This window comes from Papio anubis, chromosome 12, assembly GCF_008728515.1.
Source record: "Papio anubis isolate 15944 chromosome 12, Panubis1.0, whole genome shotgun sequence".
Taxonomy (NCBI): Eukaryota; Metazoa; Chordata; class Mammalia; order Primates; family Cercopithecidae; genus Papio; species Papio anubis.
Genome location: NC_044987.1, coordinates 17,817,895 through 17,840,410, shown reverse-complemented (window position 1 = coordinate 17,840,410; position 22,516 = coordinate 17,817,895). Strand labels below are relative to the sequence as shown.

The 22,516-nt window shown below is 48.4% G+C and overlaps 1 long non-coding RNA gene across 1 annotated transcript; it reads left to right on the top strand.

Moving 5' to 3' along the window:
- Window positions 1-5,819: 5,819 nt before the first annotated feature.
- Window positions 5,820-14,213, top strand: LOC103877935. The gene is made up of 3 exons (XR_637859.4): window positions 5,820-5,906; window positions 13,047-13,141; window positions 14,127-14,213. It is a non-coding gene; the product is annotated as an uncharacterized LOC103877935 (long non-coding RNA).
- The last annotated feature ends 8,303 nt before the right edge of the window (window positions 14,214-22,516 follow it).

Here is a 22,516-nt window from a genome sequence, read left to right as displayed (position 1 = left end):
TATCCACACTCCCAAGGGCAAAGGGACCCCGCTGGGTCAGGGAAGGGAAAGAACCAGCCTTGCTCCCGTTCCCCCACCTGCAAAGCGGCTCCATCGCCCCACCTGCTGCGTCGGTGCTGTTCAGAGTCCCCTGGCGCTAGCAAGGTCGCCCATGCCAGGGAAGGCAGCTAGTGGGAGAGCAGCAGCGAGTGTGGGCAAGGGGCAGGAAGGCGGATGCACAACCCAGGGCCTGCATGGAGTCTGAGGCCATGCCCAGGGCTGAGGGGAGGTCAAGGAGGGAGCCCAGAACCCTGAGACCAGCCCTGGAACTGGGTCATCTGGGCCGATAGGTGGGTCTGGTGAGCCACTGGATGTGGAATGTGGAAGCTGAGTAGGCGTGTGAAACTGGAGAGGATGGATCTGACCCCTGCAGTCCCCTGAGAGCCAAGACGTTCCTGGGAATCATAGCTTCTCTCTAAAGAAACCAGGACGGCTCTACCAGTCCTAAACCCTTTCCTTTCTTTCTCAGGAACGAATACACCTGCAATCCAAAGGAGAAAACGAAGTAGGGAGGGAAGGAAGGAGCCTAGAGCCCACTGCCCACCCTCCCCAGCCCCCACTGTGTGTGTCTCTGGCCCTGGGATTTGCCTTCTCTCTGGGTCTCTGCAGGTTCTGGACAGGCAGGGATGTAGTCAGACCTGACAGAGCTGCCCTCTGATTGCTCCCTGCCATTTACTGCCTTTGGAAAAAATTACTCCACTCTCTGGGTAACAGTTTCTGAATCTATAAAACAGGGATACCACCCACCTTGCAGCTTATTGCACCACGGCCGTTACTCGACAAATGTTATTCCCACTCCTTTCCCTTCCCTACCAGCCTCCCACAGCAGGAAAGCCCAGGCGTCTTGCAGGAGGAGTGGGCAAAGAACCTCTCTTCCTTCCTGGTGGGCAGGACAGCAGATTCTCCTCTAGGTACTTCAGTGGCATTGGTGGAGATAGCTTGAGAAGTAATGGAATCTACTGGAAATCTTGCAGGAGCAGTGGAATGTTGACGCCATGTGTTGGCGCATTCTCGGGAACATGCTGGAACATTCTTGGGGGAACACCAGGGGCTCCTGGGTACACAATGTGGTATCACTAAAAGCCCACTGTGAGGTCTGGGAGCAACCTGGCACTGCTGGGAGCTCACTGGGAACGACTGGAGTGTTCCTGGGCTTCTGTGGGAAGTAGTTATGAATGCCAGAAGCCTGACAGGGATTCCGCCGAAGAGATATTGGGGCAACACTGATAGTGCTGACTTGCTGGAGACATATTAGAAAGTGACCAGGAGCTCTCCAGAGAGCAAAAGCACACACCTGGACTTTCCCAGGGCACTGTGAGAACTGCGGAGGGCATAAAGGAGACACTGGACCACTAGGGGCTCTGGGTGGGGTCCTCACGGGTCCCACCATGCACTGCACTCTGGACTGCTTACGCTTAATGACGGGCACAGGTGGGTGGGGGTGCAGCCCTCCCCGGGGAGCCAGAAGCAGGCCCACACTGCCCTGGAAGAGAGAGCCACTGCCCTTCGACTGTTTGGCAACCACAAATGTGTGCTTCCCAGGGGTGGTGGCGGCCTCAGAAGACTGGGAAGCTGGTTTGGAAAATCGCTCTGAGGAGGGAAGCAGTTCCGCCTTACTGCTAGGAGCCCTGCCAGGCATCAGTCCCCTCAAACTCAGACCCCAGGCCTTATCTCCACCCCCGAGGTGAGGGGACAGCCTGGGCACATAGAAGGCAGGGCTGTTGTCAGAAGGGCCCACGCAGGCCTGAAGTAGTGAGACTCAGGGGTCTCAGCAACAACACCCCCTTCTGAGTAGCCTCAGAGCATGGGCACCTGGGAGGGATCTAGAAAGGATTTACAGCCAGTATCTCCCTGTTAGGACTCAGCAGAGAAGAGCCTTCTTCCCCATGGCACAGAACAGAGGTAACAACAACCCAAGTCCAATGCCATAGGGTCAAAGGTGGCCTCTTCCAATCTACCAGGAGCCTGTGGGAATGAATGTAGACACAGCTGAGTAACTGAGGAGTTCATCTCAGAAAGTCTGCAAGCAGGTGCCCAGGAACCAAAATGTTGAAAGGCAGAAGGTCAGGGCCAAGGTTCAGGATAGGGTCAAGCCCCCTTTCAAGATCTAGGTACGGTCAGAGTGAGAAATAAAACAGGCAGGGCAGATGCAGCGCCAAACTCAGCATGTTCAATATCAAATATTCAATAGCAGATATTCAATTCCCGCTCCATCCCAGGCAACTAAATCCACAGTGGTCATTCCCAAGATTCCCAAAGCAACACCATCATCAACGCTTCTTCTTCCCTGGATCCTTCTTCTCAAAGAAGAGCACTGCTCCATGCCAGAAACCCAGGTGTCACCCGAGACGACTCCTCGGTCACCCTCACAGTCACTCAGACACTGCATCCTGCCTTTTCTGACTCGTGACAAACCTCTCTCCTCTTCCTGGGACTCTTGAGCCACACCTGATGGCCGCAGTTCATCGTCTTTCTGCAGACAGCAGCAGCTGCCTCTGGGTGGGGACCCTACCTCCAGCCTTGCCCATCTCCACACTGCTGCCAAAATGGTCTTTCTAAAACACAGCGTTAGTCCTGCCTGCCGCCCCCCAACAAAGTCCTTTCTTACCTGCTCAGAGCCCACAAAATCGTATTGAAATTCCAGGAAACAAAAGGCCTCCATCTCCATCACTGCCCAGTGCAGCCTGTCCTCCTGCCACCCCAAATCCCTTGCCAATCTCCACCCTTCTATTCTCCTCCCTCCTCCGGGCCTCTGCGCGTGCTGTTCCTTTATCCGTTTCCCAACAGGGCTCGCGTTCCTTAGACCGTCTGCAGCTTTGCATCCCCAGCACTGGATGCGTAGAAGTGAAGTCTTGATTGAATAAATGAACGGATGAAGATGGGAAAGGGTAAGTGAAAAACTCCATGAGGTTGTAGTATTTTCCCAGTTATAACAATGAGGAAACAGAGAGGTGGTGTAACTTGTCCAAGGTAAACACAGAATCAGTACCACACCCCATCACCGTTTGCTGCCTCAGCAGAGCCCCAGAAGAACCAAAACAAAAGAAAAACAGAATAAGAAGCCAGGAGCGGGGAGGGACTCAGGGTAGTATAGGGCAGGAGTCAGGAGTGGGCCAAGAGAGGAGATGGAGAAGGCAGTTTGTTGAAGGTTGGCAGCTATGGCTGAACAGTTCACAGCGAAGGGAGAGCCTTCAGAGTCCAGGAAGCGTCAGTCAGAAGTCAGAGGGGCAGACTCGCAGTCCCAGTAGGAAAGAACTTTCCTCCTCCAGGAATCAGAAAGGGACTAGAGAAACCCAGGAACCAGAGTGAAGACATGAGGCTGGCAGAGAGGGGGTGGGAAGAAGGGCACTAGTGACGGTGGTGACAAGGCTGTGTGCAGGCTATTAACCCTGGGATAACTGTGTGAGTCCTGAAACAATATAAACCTTTCTCACCTCCAAACCCTCACCAGGAAAAAAAAATTAATTGTGCACCACAGTCTCAGGAAGAGAAATTCAGGGACACACAGGCTGGGCCTTTGGCCTGTGAAAACCTCAGCTTCTTAGCCCTGTTAGGAAAATCTGGGCTCTTAGGGAGAAGATACAGGCTTGGATAACCCTATTCTCTCTGTTTCTCACCTCCAACCCTCTTTTCTGAGTCCTCTACATCTTTCAAAGGTCAGATCCCCACCTTCACCTTATCCAGAAGTCCTCCCAACTGCCATAATTTCCAGCATCCACTGCTCCTCTGAATAGCAAAAGCTCTTCACCAGGCTCTTGACCTCCCAGCTTACTCTGTGGTCCTCTCTGGACAAGGAATACCATCTCCCTAAGGTCCATGGTGACTGGGGGTAGAGCAGGGAGATGGATCTCCCATCATCAGCCACCTCTCCCTGGGCCTTGACCCAGTCCCATCCCCTCCTGCTCAGAGTTCAGGGCTCGGGGACTGGCAGGGGGAAGCTGTACTGTGGCTGGCCAGTATGCTTTGTCAAGAATATGTCAGCTGCTGCCCTATTTGGTTGGGAGAAGTCCAGGAGGACTGCATGCCCTGGAAAGCACCTGGTGCTGCTGGGCCCGAGGAGCTCGGCCTCCTCTGTCCCCTGCCTTGCAGCAGCCATGCCCACCCAAGCCAAAGTGGCTCCTAAGCATTCCCTGCTGCGAAGCGCTTGGATGCAGGTTGAACATGGGTAAGGGCAAGTCACTTGGCTCAGGACAGTGATTTAGTTTCTGTGTGCCCAGCAGAGTCAGGGAAACTTGGACCCAAGGCAACCGTGAGGCCCCAGGCAGCATCATGTACCTGTCCATCCTCCCTGGGACCTGGCAGCACCGGGGGCATGCCCCGTGTGTCCCTTCACTAAACCCCAAAGAATCTGCCCAGCTGAATCAGGATGTGCCCACAGCTCCCCACCCAGGGGCCTCCTCACTGTCATCCCTGACCCACACCTGAGGACTTGCATGACAGAGGCAGCAGCGGGCAAAAGGCCAGTGGAAGGGGGCAGAGAAGCTTTGCACAGCACCTGCTCCTCTATGGTGGCCAGCCTTTCCCCAGCCCCAACCCACCCCTCCTCCTGCGCAGCCAGCTCCAGCCCCAGCCACAGAGCAATGAGGAGGAACCGGAGAGAAACCAAGGATCCAGCACAGACTGCCCAGGCCCTGGCCACCAACTCCTCCACCCCTGGCAGCACGCAGCCCCATCATCAGGCGCTAATTAAATCCCTCTAATGAGAGAATAAGGATGCAGGAGCCAGCTCCGCCATGGCCTCCCCGGCCCACCGCTCTCGCCTCTCCATCGGACTTATCACTCGTCACAGGATGTTTACAATAATTTTTAATTTGTGCAATTATTAATCACTTTTCTATCTGCCTCATTTGCATAATAATTAGTCATCTCACTGTTTGGCATGCCTGTGAATGACAGTGTTTTAAATTGAATTAAGATTTTAATATTCTATTTTCCTGCTTTCCTCCCCCTCCACACGCTAATCAAAGTCAGATTTGGCAGTGAGAGAGAGGGTGGGGAGGAGGTTGGCAGGCTCTGGACTTGGCCTGCTCTGCACTCCCGAGAACCGTGCTGGGAGGAGGGCGTGCCTATAGAAGGTGACAGCAGTCCCCTCTCACCCAAATCCTGGCTCTTGAGGGGTTAACCCAACCTTGGCTAATTGAGTAGAGGTAATGAGTGAGGAGTGGGCAAAGGCAACTGGGGAGGGAGGGAATCACACTGACTCGGTGGCACCAGAGACCAAGGAAAGCACTTCCATTTATCTTCCATTTATTTTTTTTCCAAATAGGCTGCTTTTTACAATGGGAAGTTGGAAAGCATATTACAGGTCAGTAATTGATCTCCAGTTACTAGTCTAGGTTAACTTTGATGGCTCAGAGTCCCCCAGGTAGAAACGCAGGCTGGCGCAGCCTAAAACCCATTTCTATTCTTCAGAGGTACTGAGAAAACAAATCTCTGCCATTCAGTTTGATTCCCCTTCCCCCTCTCCACACACCAACAGGCCCTCTGCCTAGGCTGGTCGCCTAACAGACATGTACCAGGGAGTGTGGGATTTCCGCTGACAAGGGGCCATGAGCAAAGGCACACTGCCCTGGGTCAGGGGCACCTGTGGGTTTATGGATCTCTTTCTTGCCCTCCAGCCCTCTCCTGACCACCCCAGGAATTCAGCTCCAGCCTAGAAGAGGGCCTGCTCCATCCAGTCTCCTGCTGCTGCTGCCTCGCATGTTGCCATGGCAATCCCTGTGGCTGCCTGGGATACCCACTGCTGCTCCAGAATTCTCTGCTTAGGCAGGGCAGCTCTCCCACAGCACGTGTGAGACACCGCCCTTTGCCATGGTATGATCACCAGTACGGAGCCTGGAAAGCCTGATACTGGCCTCTCCCTTCCGGTGAGCAGGGAGAGAAGATGGGAGCGAGGGGCTGGTACTGGGCAAGCAACCACAGGTTGTCAGGCCACAACAGCTCGGGGGGCCAGACTCCAGCTCAGCAGGTCATGCTTCCCCTGGCCAGGGGAGTGAGGGACCCCATCCTGGTACAGCAACCCCTTCCTCCCGCAAGGATCAAGGTCTCCCAACTGCAAGAGGGGTCAAGGGATCCCACATGGGGAAGAGGAAATGAGGTCTTTCTGCCAGTTAGAACTGGGTGGGAAGAGGAAGGGCTAGAAGATTCCAGGAGCACTTCTCCTTCACAGGACTCCAAGGCTGGTCTGAATTCCCCCCTGAAAGGCAGAAAAACTGTCAGGCATTCCTTCGGTCCCCTCTGGCAAGGGCATCCTCTGGCCGACCCATGAGCCCTTTCGCCAATGTATCCAGGAAGGCCAATAATCCCCCCAGAAAGGCACCAGCCTCAGAGCTGGCAGTGCTAGGAAACTGCTTGTCCAGTCTTTGCCTGAAGGGGCAGGAACAAGAAGTGTCAGAATTCAGGAAAGGCACAGTCCAATCCTGGATGATGGGGAGTTTCTGAGAAGCTAGGCCCAGGGGCTTTGGGCTGTGTACCCGACCCAAACTAGAGGAAGCAGGCAGCTTTCTTATCCCATTGTGCACCAGGCCCAGGTGAGCAAAGCTTCATTCTCTGGTACAATCACTACTCGGGGGACCTTAGCCCTGTATGACAACCAACTTCACCCACCACAGTCCCAGCATGGCAAAAGGAGCTTTTTAGATAGTAAGGCACAGAACAAGTGCCACAGCAGCCTCTGCTGGCCGCCTTAGCCTTCCACACCTGATGCGGGGACAAAGAGGCCGGGGGACCCTGGGAACTATGCTTACCATGAGTCCCCGCTGGCCTGGGACAATTCTGGTCTACACCTGTTGTCTCTGCATAATTACTAATAGCAAGCACACATACCCTTCACTCTCAGAAGTATCCCAGTTTGGACAATAAATTCAATGGTCTCTGATCGCAGCTAAGTGCAGGGTCCCAGCAAGCCAAGCGAGAAGGTGGAGAGACTGAGCATGGAGATGAAAAGCCTTCTCTCTGGCCTCAACCAGAGGTGGCTGCTCCCTTTCAGTCATCACCAAAGGAGGAAATTCAGAGTTCCCAGCGCTGGGCCAAGACAGATGCATCTTGGTAGTCACACCTGAGGGAAGAGGGAAAGCAGGTGTGGGGGCGGGGGTGGAACTAGGTGGAAGGAAGAGAAAGAAGGAAGAAAGAAGAGCAGGCGCAGCAGCAGGGTAAGAAGCATGGAGCGGAACGCTATGGCTCCATGTGTCCAGCAGGTGGCTACACTGAGCAGTCTGCATCGGTTCATCCCCATTGCAGCTGGGCAGCCCCTTCCAGCTTGCCTTGTAAGGCTCGGGGTGTGGCTTCCTGTCCCGTAAAGCCCACCTAAGTCACAAAGCCCCTCTTTCCCCTTTACCCTACTCTTCATCCGATTTTCTCCAAATGACTCCCTAGCCTGAATTGCAAAATCAGTAAGACATTTCACAAACCCCCATGCCCTCACCCCGCACAATCCCCAGAGACAAGGAAGAGAAGCCAGAGCAGTGGGCTCCAAGGTAGTGGGATTCCTGGATCCCTTCCTCCTAGGCTGGTGCCTGGTTGATCCAAGGCTCCTCAGAAACCCCCTTTTCTCTGCCCACCTGGGTTGGGAGTCCCTGAGTACAGAGGTATAGGGACCACTGTGGTTTTTTGGGGTGTGGAAGTGAGGTCATATCAGGGAATTTCTATATGTCTGTCATTCAGAGAAGTTAATGCAAATTCGCTGCAAAGTAATAAACAAATGTACACTATTTACATCAGAAGTCAGCAGTTGTGGCATTTGGGGGACCAGGACAGCAGCAACAGTCCACACTCCACATGGCCTCATGAGGTAGTGAGAAGAGTGAGCCCCAGGCTGGCGCAGATGGGTTTTTCTGCACTGCTGCCCACCCCTGATTCCCCAGTCCTGAGTCACTCCAGGCGAAGCAGTGGCCAGATGCGTGGGAGACAGCGGAAGTCACACCCTGCACTCAGGCAGCTTGCAGTCTGGTTGATGGCCTTTAGACCTCAGTCCCATGCCTCCTCCCACCATGACCCTCCAGCCTAATGCCAAGATTCTCCCCAGGCTGGGGCCAAACTGGGATTTTATCCCCCCTTTCCCCATGTAGGAGGGGATTATTGTGAAAAGGAAAAATAAGGATCACAGAATCCTTGGGAAGATTTCAAAGATGCCATACCTATTTTTGCATATCACTAATAAAATAGCTGCTGAGTTCTGGAAGTTTACACTTGCTCAGTTCTCACCTGCAATGAAACCTCAACCTAGCATTCAGTTTAATTCAACAAATTAAATGTATTGAGTGTCTCGTACAGGCCGCGCTTTATGCCGGATGCTGAAGACTGTGGTCTCTGCCTTGAATAAGCCCTACGTCTGGCAGGGGGAGAAAAACACATCAAAAACACTGTAATTTGAAGAGACTCACATTAGAGTCAGATAGGTACAAGTACTATAGGAGCAAGCCTGAAGAGGAAGCATTTGATCCTGCCCCTCTGCCGGTAGCAAGGGAGCCAGGGAGAACTCCACAAAGGAAGTGACATTTGAGCTGGGCCCTTAAGGGTGAGTAAGGATTTGCTAGGGAGAGGAAGACCAGGGCAGAAGCAGGAGAAAAAAGCACAGAGGCCTCAAAGAGTGGTGCAAAATCCAAAGGCTGTAGGGAAGAGGTCGATGAACCAAGGGCCTTGAGGCAGAGGATACTGGACACATCCTCTAGAGAGGGCTTCATCCTGAATCTGCTTCCCACACTACGAAGCAGTGGACGTTCCTGTTCTCAGGATCTCTGTCAATACTGGGATCATCATGCTTCCCCACCCTGTTTCCATGAAAGCAGCAGGCTCCTACGGCTGGGCCTGGGTTGGCTCGCAGAGCCCCTCCAGGAATATCTGACAGGAGGGTTCATGTGCTAATTAAGCATGCATCTGATATTGCAAACATGACAATCAATTAGCATAGCTGATTAGATGATTAGACACCTCCACGAATGAGCTGTGTGGGGGCTCCTGCATGCCCTGAACCCACTCTAGCCTACTCTCACTCAGAGCAATCGCCCCAGACTCACTCATTCATTTGAAGAAAGAGCAGAGGCTTTGGTAGAGCTGTGGTCTTTAGCCTCAGTTTCCTCACCTACAAAATGGAAATATTAGCATTAACCTTGTTGGGTCATTGTGAGATTAATATATGGAGAGTACCTGTTTTTAGTGCCTAAGTTAGTATTCAATAAATGATAGCTATTAGTTCTGGGGTGTAATGCCTTGGGTTAGGAGCTAGAGATTTGAAAATGAATAAGAAACAGTTTTTGGCCATAGGAACTCCCAATGCACAAAACAGTATGATAAATACTGTCCTCAAAGTGCCATGAAAACTCAGAAAATGGCTGAATTGGTAAGCAGATCCTGCCCTGGGAGCAGTAGCAAGAGTTCGAATTCTGAGTTCCTAAGTATAACTGGGCAGACAGGGCCCTCCTGGCCCCTGCCACAAAGCCTCGGGGTCTCCTAGCACCTCAGATGAGTGCTTGAATAGTAGCTTTGTCTTTGCAACAACTTTTTTTTTTTTTTGAGACAGAGTCTCACTCCATCACCCTGGCTGCAGTGGCTCAATCACAGCTCACTGCAGCCTCAACCTCCCAGACTCAAGTGATCCTTCCACCTCAAGCCTGTCACGTAGCTGGGACGACAGGTGGGTGCCACCACGCCCAGCTAACTTTTAACTTACTGTAGAGACAAGGTCTCACTATGTTGCCCAGGCTGGTCTCAAACTCCCGGGCTCAAGCAGTCTACCCACCTCAGCCTCCCAAAGCACCAGGATTACAGGCATGCGCCACTGCCCCCAGCCCACATTTTCTCTTTAATTCATATCAAAAGACTTTTCAAATTGACTCAGAAGCTAAGTCCTCTCCAGCATGAGGCCATGTTGGCCGGGCTCATCTGAGCCTCAGGAGTGTAACTGGGCCCAAGTAATCCCCATTCCGGCCTCCTCCTCTCCTGCACCAAGACAAACTAGGACAAGGCTTAGCATCCTACCACTTTCATGCTGAGAAAGCATAGAAGAACAAGAAAGTAGGATTTCTAGAGGCTAACGGTAACTATACTGAGTCCAAAACACCAACTGCACAAATAAAGACATGGGTGCAACATGGCTCCATCTCCTTTCTCACAATAAGTGTAAAGGAGACACAGGAGCTTCTGAAAATAGTGCAGTGGGAATCCATGGTGTGATGTGGTCATATGAAAGCTAATCTAGGCCGGGCATGGTGGCTCACACCTGTAATCCCAGCACTCTGGGAGGCCGAGGCAGGCAGGTGGATCACCTGAGGTCAGAAGTTTGAGACCAGTCTGGCCAACATGGTGAAACCCCATCTCTACTAAAAAATACAAAAATTAGCCAGGCGTGGTGGTGGGTGCCTGTAATCCCAGCTACTCGGGAGGCTGAGCCAAAAGAATGGCTTGAACCTGGGAGGCAGAGGTTGCAGTGAGCTGAGATTATGCCACTGCACTCCAGCCTGGGCAAAAAGAATGAGACTCCATCTCAAAAAAAAAAAAAAAAAAAAGCTAATCCAATCTTAAATACACTGATTAAAATAGGATATCTAGGCTTTTTTCAGACATCTCTCTCTCTTTTGCAAGGAGCTGCTCTCCTCTCTGCTTTCTTCTATTAAACTTTCCACTCCTTAACCCACTAAAAAAATTAATTAATAAAATAAAATAGAATATCTAGCTGAGTGTGGTGGCTCATGCCTGTAATCCCAACATTTTGGGAGTCTGAGGCAAGAGGATCACTTGAGACCAGCCTGGGCAACATACCGATACCCCATCTCTACAAAATATTTAAAATTTAGCCAGGCATGGTGGTGCACACCTATGGTCTCAGCTACTCAGGAGGCTGAGGCAAGAAGGATCCCTTGAGCCCAGGAGTTTGAGGTTACACTATACATATATACACACACACGCATAATGTCTACACTGAGGGAAGTGATACCGATTGTACTGTGATCAGCACACTTTGAACATTATGGCCCAGCTCACTCCAACTGGAATGAGTTCAGAGAAGTCAGTGTCAGACTCAAAATCATGCATTAAAAAGGATGGTTGAAGAAACGGGGGGGGGGAAAAAAAAGTCAAATGGGCCCAACAGCTTTCTTCTAATGGCAACATTATGGCTCTCCTAGGGTCCTGCATCCTTTTCTCCTCCTGCCTCTCCCTCTGGTGTCAGCCTCTGGCACAGGTTGTCACGCTTGGTTCTGCTGTTGAAGTGAGGGTAGAGGAGAGGGACGAGGCCCTCCAGGAGAAGTATCCATGAACGCCATTAAATCTTCTGTGTGTGCTCATATGTCTATCACAGCACTGTTCACAATAGCAAAAATAGAGAATCAACCTCAATCTAAGTGGCCATCAATGGATGATTGGATAAAGAAACTGTAGTATATATACACAATGGAATACTACTTGGTCATAAAAAAAAGAATGAAATCATGGTCTTTTGCAGCAACATGGATGGAACTGGAAGCCATTATCTTAAGTGAAACAAAATCAGACACAGAAAGACATATATTGCATGTCCTCTCTTGTAAGTGGGGGCTAAATAATGTGTACACACTGGGCACGGTGGCTCACGCCTGTAATCCCAGCACTTTGGGAGGCTGAGGCGGGTGGATCACCTGAGGTCAGGAGTTCAAGACCAGATTGGCCAACAAGGCAAAACCCTGTCTCTACTAAAAGTACAAAGAAGAAAAAAAATTACGTGGGCATGGTGGTGTTTGCCTGTAATCCCAGCTACTCGGGAGGCTGAGGCAAGAGAATTGTTTGAACCCAGGAGGCAGAGGGTGCAGTGAGCCGAGATTGCACCATTGCACTCCAGCCTGGGTGACTAAGTGGGACTCCGTCTCAAAAATAATAATAATGTAGGCCGGGTGCGGCGGCTCACGCTTGTAATCCCAGCACTTTGGGAGGCCGAGATGGGCAGATCACGATGTCAGGAGAAAGAGACCATCCTGGCTAACACAGTGAAACCCCATCTCTACTAAAAATACAAAAACTTAGCCAGGCGTGGTGGCGGGCACCTGTAGTTCCAGCTACTTGGCTACTTGAAAGGCTGAGGCAGGAGAATGGTGTGAACCCGGGAGGCGGAGCTTGCAGTAAGCCGAGATCACGCCACTGCACTCCAGCCTAGGTGACACAGCGAGACTCCGTCTCAATAATAATAATAATATTAATAATAACGTGTAGACATGGACATAAGAGCATGGAATGACAGACAATGGAGACTTGGAAGGGTGGGGGGGGTGAATGATGAGAAATTACTTAATTAGCGTTATGTACATTATTCAGGTGATGGATACACTAAAAGCCCTGAATTCACCAGGACACAAGCTGTGCATGGAACAAAATTGCCCCTGTATTCCATACATTTATACAAATAAGAATATAATAATTTCAAAAATAAAACTGTGTGTATGAAGATAAATTTCCTACTATCTTATTATTTAAAAGATTGTCTGCTTCCTTTCCTGTATAAGTTTTAATGCAAGGCTCTCCTCCTATTAGCTTAATGCTGTGGCCCCAGGAAGGGAAACAGGTAGAGCACAGGGAGAAAAATTTACCCCAACGCATCTAAAATTGTGTCAGATAGAAAAGAGTTCGTCTTTTTTTTTTATAAGCCCCAAGTTGGATAATTCAGACAAATGGTGAAGCCATAGGAAAAGACAACTGGAAAAAAGTTAGAGTTGCTCAGGAATGGAATCCATATGTCCCAGGAGGGGAGACAGAGAAGAAAGTATTCAAATGTGAGTGGAACGGCACGTCACATAAATGTGTTTTGCCAGGGGATCCTGGCACTGGGGTGAGTGTGAGGATTAGCTCTTGTCGAAGGCACTTTCCAACTTTGATTCTAGGATTAATCGAATAAACACTGCATTTCCATGGTACTAGAGGGGAACAGCAGTTGAGCTAGTGAACTGATGGAAATACTTTCACACTAATTGGTATGGGGAAGGTGGAATAACTAGAAGCCCTTTAAGGTATCTTCCAACTCTGAGATTCTTATTTTGTGATTCCAGGTTCTGAAAGGGAGCCACTGTAGAGCTACTGGCAGATCTACACAACTGACAAGATGTAGCTCACCCCTCTGTCTCAGGTTTCAGGACAACACCTGGTGTGTGCACGTGGGTGGGGGGTGGGTGTGGGAAGCAGAGATGAGGGCCAGAGATTGGGCACGTGCACGCATGCACACACACACACACACGCACACACACACGCACACACAGTGGAGATTCAGAGTTGGACCCTTCCCTTAACTGCTGGCCACAGTCATCCATTGCTGGGGACACAGCTGCCTCTACCTCCTCTCCCAAAGCCAGTGCAGGCTCGAGGCAACCTAAGACACCAAATCTCTGAACCAAAGTCCATTTGCCAAAGCATAGGTGCCCACTCAAAAGCTGGGGGACAGAAGACGGGGCTGAGCACAGAAGCTACTCCCAGCATGACCAGGAGGCATCACTTAAACTGGCACCTTCAGCCATCTCTGTGCGCTCTGAGACTGCGGATAAGAGTCCTCTACTCACCCACTACCTGGCATCCCCCTCTCACTCCCCTCCCTGTCCCAGAGCTCCTGCTCTCTGCTCCCCTCCCTCTAATGCAGGGTGGATAGGCAAAGAACACAGGGTGCTTCCTGCCCTCGCCCTGCTCAGACCTCAGTGGTTCAAACACAGCCCTCCCCACAGAGTTCTCACTACCTGCTCCCCATTACGACCACAGCCTCTCCGCATCACCCACAGGTAACATGGCCCTTGGCAGCCTGCTTTCTCCATCCCACAGGACTCCCACATACCTCACCCCACTCTGCCTCCTCTACTTTATACTGGCCAAAAATGGGACTTTCTTAACAGCCAAAAAGCTGCCCATCCTCTCCCAGTATCCCACCCTTGAACTTTGAAGGCTGAGTCAAGAGTTTTACTTCTGTCAAAATGCAGCCAGTGCAGAGGGCCAAACTTCTTCCCTCCCACTGAGGAACTGGAAGGGCTTCCTCAAGGTCTCATGGATATAGCCTTGCAGCTTTGGAAGCAGAGAGAGAACAAAACCCCTGACTCAATTATCTTCCTTTTTTGCTCCTAAAGACTATTCTTTTTCCTGCCCCTTAGGAGACACAGACACCGTGGCAACCGCACTAAGCCCAGGGGTAATGTGTTTTCCTACATGGAGTTCCACCCACCTACGCAGGAGTCCACCATTGACCATCTTCACTGTAAACCACCCTGCCCCCAACCAGCACTATGCTCAAAGCCAAAAGAAACAACCAAACATGAAATGCTGGTGAAAACTGCTTTTAAAATTCCACATGCCCTTAAATGTTAAATGCAGAGAAGTCCCCACCCCTCCCCACCCCCACCACTAGTTCTTATGTACCTAGTTTCAAATAAATTCAAACTAGGTCTTGTCTGGACACCACCACCAGCACCCACATCTTCCCTGACAGGGGGCAATGGGATACCATAAGAAGGCTACCATGAGATAGGCAAGAATCCCTGGAACAAGTCAATCACTTCTCCCCCACTTCTAGACACCCCCTCTCCAGGGGACAGAAGATCCCCACCTGTTTGACTACTCTTCTTCAAATAGTACATCCCTCAGTCCCACCCAGCAAGAGACACTGGCTCTCCAAACCCAGCCAGAGAACAGTAACCCTGGTGTTCAGGTAAGGCCAGGAATGAGATGAGAGAGGGGTCAACAGAGACTGGGACATGTGCCACTGAGGCAGCAGACATGCTCTTTAAGTATCTATTTTAAGAGAAGATATTATTTATTAAGCACCTACTACATGCCAGACACTATGCTAGATAACTTTATTTCAGATCCTCTCAAGAACCAGAAAGGGATGCATTATCCTGATTTTACAAATAAGGAAATTGTGTGGCCAGGTGTGGTGGCTCACACCTGTAATCCCAGCACTTTGGGAGGCCGAGGCAGGTGGATCACCTGAGGTCAGGAGTTCGAGACCAGCCTGGCCAACATAGTGAAACCCCGTCTCTACTAAAAATACAAAAATTAGCCGGGCGTGGTGGCAGGAGCCTGTAATCCCAGCTACTTGGGAGGCTGAGGCAGGAAATCACTTGACCCAGGAGGCAGAGGTTACAATGAGCCGAGATTGTGCCTCTACATTCCAGCCTGAGGGACAACAGCGAGACTTTGTATCAAAAACAAAAAACAAAAAACAAAAATAAAACCAAATAAGGCAACTGTGGCTCAGAGAAGTTAAGTAACTTGATAGTTACTTTTTGATGACCTCTCACTCTAGGAGACTGATCACCACTGACTTCCCCTACTAAGCCCCATTAATGAAGGGAAGATCAGAAGGATCCCCCACCCCCGCTTGACCCCCAACAAACTGAACTTCCCACTAGGGGAAGCGGCAAAAGCTAGTTGCTTTTCAGCAGTTGGAAGCCCAGGAGGAAACAGCCCCAGGGGATGTTAAATACCTCCTGAAGCCCCTTCGCATGGCTCCATCCTGCAGCATTCATTTTTCCCCATGCAGCAAACATATCCAGCGTGTGCAGAAGGAAACTGCCCCTGGCTGGCAGCCCACTACTTACCTGCATGAAGACCTGAGCCGGCCAAAGCAGGAGACAGCCATCCTGGGTGGGAATAGTACTGTCAAGTTTGACGGGGACACAGTGACCAGGGTAAAGTGCCCAAGCTCTCTGTCAACAAGTAATCAGCATGAAGGTCCTAACTATTACTTCAGGGTATATGGGGGAGAACAAAGAAGAGTTTATTCTGCTGGGATATCCCAACCCCGCTTTTCTTGGGAGACCCAGATATACGGCTTTCCCTAACCTGCAACCATTCACAGACTGATCTCTCCCTGACAACAGAGGTAATGTAAGTACACACTAGACATATATGTTTGACACACAGTAAGTACTTAATGAAAGAGAGCAATTAAAATGATAATTTTTTTCCCCAGACAGGCATTCCTCTCTTCTCAGAGGTCTTGTCTACCTCCTCCCAAGCCTCTGGTAAAAAGAGTCAAGGGACCGGGCATGGCAGCTCACACCTGTAATCCCAACACTTTGGGAGGTGAGGTGGGCGGATCACCTGAGATCAGGAGTTCGAGACCAGCCTGGTCAACATGGTGAAACCTGGTCTCTACTAAAAATACAAAAATTAGCTGGCTGTGTGGCGCACACCTGTAATCCCAGCTACTCAGGAGGCTGAGGCAGAATTGTTTGAACCCAGGAGGCAGAGGTTGCAGTGAGCTGACATCATGCCACTGTACTCCAGCCTGGGTGACAGAATGAAACTCTGTCCAAATTAAAAAAAAGAAAAACACACACACACACACACAAAAGAGTCAAGGGCGAGTGCCCCTCTATCACACTTGGGATCTTCAAAGCCAACTTCCAAACTGAAACTATTAGCAACCAATTCTTCCAGGACTGGGGAACTCAGCCTCAAGTATGCTATGGACCTCCTTGCAGAGGCTATGAGAAGCCCTTACGAACTGCTCTGGGCAGGAAACAGTCCCTTGGACTGCCCCCTCACCTCTTACCTTGCTACTGGGGTAAAGATAGGTGGGGGTGACAACTGCAGGGAGAGGAATCTGTTGTTTAAATTCTGACTCTTTCCCAACTCAGAGCGATTTTGAGCATGTTAACCTCTCTGCACAAATGCTTCCTCTCCTATTAAAAGGAAAATAAAGAAAACAGGCCCTGTTTACTAAGCACTAGAGATTGCATTTTTACGCGTGACAGGATAAAGTTACACACCTTGTAATTCCTTAGCTGACAGAGGGCGCTGGATGTGATATGCAGAGAGGAAAAGACTGACTCCTTTTTCAGCTGACTGCTCTCTGTCCCCTCCCAAGGGGGTGGGCTCACAGGTACCGCCTGAGTATCAACGTACCACCAAGATCACCCACATGCCCTTGTTTTCTGAAAGGGTGAAGCTGTGAAAGGCCAAGATCAACACCATCAAGTCTGAATCATCCAGGTACAAAGGAGAGACTGAGTCATTCCAGTCAATTACTACTATTATATTCTATCTGAGCCAGAGTGTCTGCTCAGTGGTTCTTCTTTTTTGTTTTTACATTTTTTTTATTTTATTTATTTCACTGAGATGGGGTCTCATTGTCCAGGCTGGTCCTGAACTGCTGTGCTTAAGTGATCCTCCCACCTTGACCTCTTGAGTAGCTGGAATTACAGGAATGCACTACCATTCCTGGCCTGTTTTAATATTTTTGAATTCAGATATAATTATACCATAAAGTTCACCCTTTTAAAGTGTACAAGCCAGAGGTTTTTCACATTGCTCATGGCTTCTTAAGTCTAAACTTGAAAGTGGAAGAGGCGTAAGAAAGGAGAGCAAAGGAGTCTGATTTGATTAAAAGGAGAAAAAAAATCTTCCACGTAGAGAAAGGTTTCCAAAGCCCAAGTAAGGGAGATTCTGATCAAAACCTAAATACTAGTTCTCTCTCTTGAAAATCTTTTCCGTATTGGAAACAGGATTATGTTCTAGATCTAAGGCCTATTATTATGAAGTGTGTATAGACACAGGGCCCTGTTTTCACCAGTCTAGAAAAGGCATATCACACTGCCCTCTAGTAGACAGCCTAGGAAATGACAGTCAGTTAGGGTCTGGACAGGCTTGGGATCTCTGCCCTACAAGATGTGCTGTGTTCTCACACTTAAAGGCAGAGAAATTGGAGGGAGTGGAGTTTTTAAATGTTCACTAATGCCTTCTAAATAAACACAGAGCTCACCTGAAATAGAAACTAACTGCTTTCCCTACACCTCAATCTCTGCTTAAAAATAAATAATACATTCCTGCACGTGCCTGTAATCCCAGCTACTCGGAAGACTGAGGCAGAATTGCGTGAACCCGGGAGGCGGAGGTTGCACTGAGCCGAGATCGTGCCACTGCACTCCAGCCTGAGCGACAGGGCGAGACTCCACCTCAAAAATAAATAAATAAATAAATAAATAATATATTCCTTTGTTAAGGGAAAAAAAGTGATTTAAGATTTCTTGGCCGGGCGCGGTGGCTCAAGCCTGTAATCCCAGCATTTTGGGAGGCCGAGATGGGCGGATCACAAGGTCAGGAGATCAAGACCATCCTGGCTAACACGGTGAAACCCCGTCTCTACTAAAAAATACAAAAATCTAGCCGGGCGAGGTGGCGGGCGCCTGTAGTCCCAGCTACTCGGGAGGCTGAGGCAGGAGAATGGCTAAACCTGGGAGGCGGAGCTTGCAGTGAGCTGAGATCCGGCCACTGCACTCCAGCCTGGGCGAGAGAGGGAGACTCCGCCTCAAAAAAAAAAAAAAAAAAAAGATTTCTAAAGCCTCTGAGCCTCTTAGAGTGAGGTGTTCCTAAGAAACAGTGTGGGGGTTCCACAAAAATGAAGTTAAAACCCAAACCCATATGGAAACAAAACCTAGCTGTGCAGAAGGGGTGTGACAACGAGCTAGGAGTTGAATGCCTCCTCTGCCACCTTGGGAAGGTAAGACAGTAGGATCACGGCCCACAAGTTTGAGGCTGCAATGAGCATGCCATAGCACTCCAGCCTGGGCAACATAGCAAGACCTGAGCTGTAAAAATAAAGTACTTCCATCTCATAAACGCTGACTCTCGACACAATTCCAGTTTACCCTTTATCTCCCTACCTAAGCCCTTCTCTGACAATCACTGGCCAGAGTTAGGGAAGAGACATCCCTAACTTGGTAGTGACCCCAGCTGATACTCCCTTCGGAATTTTCAGGTCTCAAAACTATTTAAAAATCCATGTATGTCTCAAATGGCTGGGGGATGGACAGCCTTTCTTTAGGAGTCTCAGAAGTATATAATGTGGCAAAGATAATATGTTATGAGTCCAACAACATCCATCTATCTCTTCTTCCTGATGCATATTATATTCCTGGGGCTCCTTTGCATTAAGAGGGAGCCTTGTAACTAGGTTCTTACCAACAGAATATGAATAGAAGTGTGTGCTGCTTCTAGAGCTGGCCCATACATCTGCCAAGCAATCCTTCAAGTTCTGCTCAACTCACTAAAATGGTAATGCCCAACGCAACCTTGGAAGCCATAGTGAAGTTGGCATCAGCCTCATCCCTAAACATCTTCATAGAGTATCCCACTCCTACTTTCTCAACCTGAAACGACCTGGATGTTACATGAGTGAGCAGGGGGGAAAAACATGTCTATCTGGAGTCTGCTTTAGCAGTTTAGTCTACCCTAACTAATATGGGTACTAAATGTCAATTCCATGAAAGCAGACCTTGCTTCTGGAGCTGCACTCAGGGCTTCAGGTGCACAGAACTGGGTTATCACAGGCCTGAGTTCATGACACACGATCACTTTCATCCATGCAAAGCCCTCTTTGCTTCCCTTTCCCTGCTTCATTCTCCATTCTAGTCTCATTCTGTTCCCTCCCACAGACCTATTCTACTGATTAAGGTATATATCCTCCTTATAAAATAATATCACTTCATGTGTTTAATTTACATAGCTGATTTTTGCTTTAAATTTCATTGTTCCTCATTTTTTTTCACTTGAAGTCTATCATTTCACTAAATTCCTAACAGCTTGCATTTGACTTAAAAAAAAATACTCCATTATATGTATATACCACATTTTACTTATCAATTTCCTTAATGATGGACATCTAAGTTTTTTCCAAATTCTTGCCACCCAAACTATACATAGAAAAACATCCTTGTATCTACTCCTCAAGGATTTATGCAAATTTCTCTGAAGGATATAGCCAGGAGTGGAACTACTTTGAAGTATGTACATATTTAAAGTATTAGTTATCTGTTGCTGTGTAACAATTGTTATGCTTATAACTGTACCTGCTGTTGCTTACCCACCCTAAATGCAAATTTCCTTCCCTAAATGCTTGAGCAGCTTAAAACAATAACAACTCACAGAATGAGGAAAGTATTTGCATATCTAGTAAAGGACTTATAACCAAGATATATATAAAGAACCCTTTACATAAGAGAGTGCCTGTGTATGTGTATATATAACCAATAACCCAAATGAAAAACGGGCAAAGGGTTTGAATAAAGATTTCTCCAAAAGATATATAAAGATGCTCAACATCACCAGCCACCAGGAAAGTGCAAATCAAAACCATAATGAGATATACCACCTCCCACTCACTAGGATGGCTATAATCAAAAAGACAAATAATAAGTGTTGGCAAGCATGTGGAGAACTTGGAACGCCCATACATTTCTTTGGAATAAGTTTGGCAGTGCCTCAAAAAGTAAAAGATGGAGTTACATATGACCCAGCAATTTCACTCCTAGGAATAGAAAAAGGAAAATATACATCCATACAAAAACTTATACATGAATTTTCACAGCAGCATTATTCATAATACCCAAAAAGTGGAAACAACTTGAATGTTCATCAAATGACACATAAATAAAATGTGGTATATCCGTGCAAGGGAATATTATTCAGCCTTAAAAAGGAATGAAGTGCTGATATATATTACAACATGGATGAACCTTGAAAACATTATGCTAAGCACAAAAAGCCAGACACAAAAGGCCAAATATTATATGAGAGTCCCATTCATATCTTACTATGAAAGTCCAGAACGGGCAAACTATACAGGCAGAAAGTAGATTAGTGTTTGCCTAAGGCTGGAAAAGTTAGGGGAAAGTGGGGAGTGACTGCTAATGGGTACAAGGTTTCTTGTACTCACAAGATGATAAAAATGTTTTAAAATTGTGGTGATGGTTGCACAACTCTGTGATATATTACAAGCCACTGACTGAATCATACACCTTAAGTAGATGAATTGTGTAGTATATAAGTTGTATTTCAATAAAGCTGTTTTTAAAAAATACTAAACATGGCCGGGCGCAGTGGCTCATGCCTATAATCCCAGCACTCTGGGAGGCTGAGGTGGGCGGATCACAAGGTCAGGAGTTCAAGACCAGCCTGGCCAACATAGTGAAACCCCACCTCTACTAAAAACACAAAAATTAGCCAGGCATAGTGGTGCACACCTGTAGTCCCAGCTACTCAGGAGGCTAAGGCAGGAGAATTACTTGAACCCGGGAGGCAGAGGCTGTGGTGAGCCAAGATCATGCCACTGAACTCCAGCCTGGGCAACAGAGTGAGACTCCATCTCAAATAAATAAATAAATAACTACTAAACATTTATTATCTCAGAGTTTCTTTGGCTCAAGAATCTGGAGCTGGGTGTTCTGGGTCAGGATCTCTTACGAGGTCGATCAGGGCTGTAAGCCTGATAGCAGGCTTGAGTAGAGCTGGCGGATGCACTTCCAAGGTGATTCACTCCTACAGTCAGCAATTTGGTGCTGGCTGTTGGTGAGGCCTCAGTGCCTCTCTACCTGGGCCTCTCCAGAGGGCTGCTTGAGTGTCCTCATGATATGGAAGCTGGCATCCTCCAGAGCAAGGATCCAAGATAGCACAAGGCAGATGTTTTAATACCTTTTATGACCTACCTTCCTAAGTCACACATTTCTAGTACATCCTATTGGTTACACAGGTCAACCTTATTTATTGTGGGAGGGGACTATACGAGGGCTTATATACCACAGGGCAGAGATCATTAGGGGCCATCTTGGAAGCTGGCTACGCCACTTGATGATAATGATGACAGTGATAATAACAGCTCATAATTTTGTGATACTACTGTATGCCAGGCATTGTTCGAAGCTTCCAATAAACCTATGAGGTAGGTACTATTATGTCTATTTCACAGATGAAAAAACTAAGGCATAGAGAAGTTAACTGGCTTACCAAAGGCTACACAGCTAGCAAATGACATAGCTGGGATTCAAATTCAAGCAGTACAGCTTCAGAGCCACACTATTAAAAACTGCAATATTGCTCCCTAGATATTAATTTCAGTGAGTTTCATTCATTTGTTCTCCAAAATGAATACACCAGCTGAAATATTCCATGTAGACGGGCACAGTGGTTCACGCCTGTCATCCCAGCACTTTGGGAGGCCAAGGCGGGCGGATCATCTGAGGTCAGGAGTACAAAACCAGCCTGGCCAACACGGTGAAACCCCATCTCTACTAAAAAAACAAAAACTGTATAGCGCATGCCTACAGTCCCGGCTACTCAGGAGACTGAGGTAGGAGGATTGCTTGAATCTGGGAAGTAGAGGCACCACTGCATTCCAGCCTGGGCGACAGAGTGAGATTCTGTCTTTTAAAAAAAAAAGAGAAAGAGAAAAGGAAAGAAAAGAAGAAGAGGAGAAAAGAGAAAATATTTCATGAGTTCTGATTCCCCATGAGATCAGTCTCTTGCTTATTTTTGCCAAACTAAGATGTAAGGTAGAAACTCAGTGTTTTAATTAGCATATCTCTAATTACTAGTGAGGTAATATACTTATGAGCCACTCTGGTTTTTCTCTTTAGATTTTACCTATTCATATTTTTGCATATTTTTATTTGTCTTTTTCTTCATGATTTGCAGAAGCTCCTTCTATATTCTATCCTTTGTATATGCAATCCTTGTCAGTTTTAGACACTGAAAATATTTT